Source organism: Osmia lignaria, unplaced genomic scaffold, assembly GCF_051020975.1.
Source record: "Osmia lignaria lignaria isolate PbOS001 unplaced genomic scaffold, iyOsmLign1 scaffold0066, whole genome shotgun sequence".
Taxonomy (NCBI): Eukaryota; Metazoa; Arthropoda; class Insecta; order Hymenoptera; family Megachilidae; genus Osmia; species Osmia lignaria.
The window spans coordinates 30,001-32,500 of record NW_027478207.1 but is presented as its reverse complement, the minus strand read 5'-3'; the positions used below and the strand labels follow the sequence as shown (position 1 = coordinate 32,500).

The following is a 2,500-nucleotide window of genomic DNA, read 5'->3' as shown; positions in this document are numbered from 1 at the left end:
TTCGATGTCTCGGGATAAACGGATCCTCCTGAACACTACATTTCCCAGCGGCGGTACCGCGGGATTCAGTGCTGGGCTCATTCCTGTTCGCTCGCCGCTACTAAGGAAATCCTAGTTAGTTTCTTTTCCTCCGCTTAATAATATGCTTAAATTCAGCGGGTAATCTCGCCTACTCTGAGGTCGTCAATTTCTTTGGTTTCATCGAAAGGTGAATAATGATGCTCGATGCAAAAAAAAAAAAAATAAACGAAAAGAAGCAAAAAAGCAAACACGTAGAGAAACTGTGCGTGAATCAACCTTTCGCATATTCAATTTTTCCTCCTCTCTCGTTTCAAAATGTTTGTATTTATCGTTCGATGAAACGAGCACAAGAGGGAAAAAAAAGTTGAGACACGACGTTCCCATAATTTTCGTGTTATTTCCTTTTTGCTTCAAACATTTTGCGGACTGCAGCTTCGTCGTATTGCTTTTATCAATTTTTAACAATTTCAAAGCGAAGACAACTCGCAAGACGATCCATTTCGTCTCGGTTCAATTTTAACGTCCGTCCGTATTATTTTTTGTTCCACAAGAGATTTCGAATAGGTTTCTTTATTTATCATCCCTTCTTTTCGAGCGCCACGGAAGCAAGAGGAAAAGCAAGAGCGAGAGAACATTTCGCGTATACTTCATTTAACAATTTTAACCAACACGCGATGTACTCCACACACCTCTTAGATTTAACAACTGCTTTTCTCTTCTTCTCCCCTTAGCGCAAGGGTAAACCCCATTTGTCTCTTCTTTGGAACGCAACAAAACTTTCGAGGACTGGACGACCGAGCGATGGTCGCGCGGTCTTCGCTTATCTTTAACAAACGAAGTAGTCCGTATGTATTCTAAATGTTGAAGCCTCCTAGAGCTTTAAGCCATGCGAGACATTGAAATGCTGTTTTAACGGGAGCATGCATAATTGCTGCAAACATACTTTTATCACAAGTTCTAGCCACGCCACGGAGGCTTCGAAGTTCCTTCACCATTCGCTTTCCTCTCTTTTGTTACACAGTTTCAGACTACGATCAGGGGTACCGAAACGCTGTATTGATTGTAAACAACCATTTTTATCTTGGAGCGGAGCGTTCCTTTACTCGTTAGATTTGTCTTGTCGCGTGTGTATTCGCTTTTTCGACGCTTTTTAACCATTTAACTTGTTTAGCGAAGCTAAACGCACAGACAGACAAAAAAAAAGGAACAGCATCGCGCGTCAAACAGCGACGACCCATCTGAAGCGATCTTTCATTTATACACCGTTTGTAAACAGAGAGATGTATAAAGCGCGGGGAATCATTCGAAACCCTGGGGCTATTCGAGCTTGCATTTCAGCAAATTATCATCTCAAACATTTCACTCGTTTGCTTTTTCTAAATTTATAGGAGAGCTTCTTTCGTTTATTTTTGACACACCTTTCGTAAATATCGTTTCTGGCAACGTCGGGAGCGTGGATTTCTACAAGTGAACAATCGCGCCGATCCGATAACTTCCAGCAGGATGGAGAATCTTTATAGATTATCTTCCGAGAACTCGGTGCTTTCACGGGCGGTCGTTTATAAATTTTAACGAACGACTCGCGCGCCGTGACGCACTTGCGCTAGTTCGAAGAGATATTTCGAAATTTGTTTTTCTCCTTTAACGGCCTGCATTTAGTGTATCGGTTGCGATTTTCGTCACATCGTTTCCACGACAAACGCCGACGAACTGCCCAACTATCGCTCGTACGTTGCGACTCTTTCTTTGTTTATCGTTCATTCATTCTTTCAATTTCGTTCGATAATCCCGCTCCGAAACGTTCTACTTTCGTTGAACGACGGCGAGATGTTTAGAAAGAAATGAATTACTCTTTTTTCGAGAAGCAAACGCAAGCAGTCTTTTGTTAAGAAAACGACCCTCAGCCAGGCGTGGTCCAGGAATTGTATCCGTGGACCGCAATGTGCGTTCGAAATGTCGATGTTCATGTGTCCTGCAGTTCACACGTTGACGCGCAATTAGCTGCGTTCTTCATCGACCCACGAGCCAAGTGATCCACCGTTCAGGGTAATCGTAAAATTTTGTATTTCAAACTCTTTAGATCTTTAGAGTGTTATTTTCATTATTAACACGCATCACATTCGATACCCACATCACTCTCCCACCCGGCGCGTGCGGGAGAGCGAATTCGGGCGTCGCCAACGTATTTGTTTGTTTGTTTGTTCGATCGTTGACGACACGATCGCGTCCAAGGACGGAAACCGTCGGAGAAACGCCCAGTGGCACGCTCCTCTCGACGGTCGGGCGTAAAGTACATTTAAAAACCTTGAAAAGTACGAACGCACACAAGGAATGCGAGCGCGCGTCCTGTCGCTGAATCGTGGGTTGCGAGATTCGAACAGACACACGGCCGGCGACGATCGGTCTAACTAATGGACACATAGTTTTTCAAAGACTCGCTATCGTCGCTTCTCAGCCGGTCCGTAAACAACACACATCG

The 2,500-nt window shown here is 44.0% G+C and overlaps 2 non-coding genes across 2 annotated transcripts in view; both read right to left on the bottom strand.

Annotated features, from left to right (window-relative positions):
* Nucleotides 1–183, bottom strand: part of LOC143307648 (large subunit ribosomal RNA) — a 4,041-nt gene extending 3,858 nt beyond the window's left edge. Inside the window, exon 1 of the ribosomal RNA XR_013064747.1 lies at nucleotides 1–183. This exon is cut by the window's left edge and continues 3,858 nt beyond it. This is a non-coding gene — a ribosomal RNA (large subunit ribosomal RNA).
* Nucleotides 184–1,915: 1,732 nt separating this feature from the next.
* LOC143307655 (5.8S ribosomal RNA) lies at nucleotides 1,916–2,070 on the bottom strand. The gene has a single exon (XR_013064753.1). It is a non-coding gene; the product is annotated as a 5.8S ribosomal RNA (ribosomal RNA).
* Between the last annotated feature and the right edge of the window lie 430 nt (nucleotides 2,071–2,500).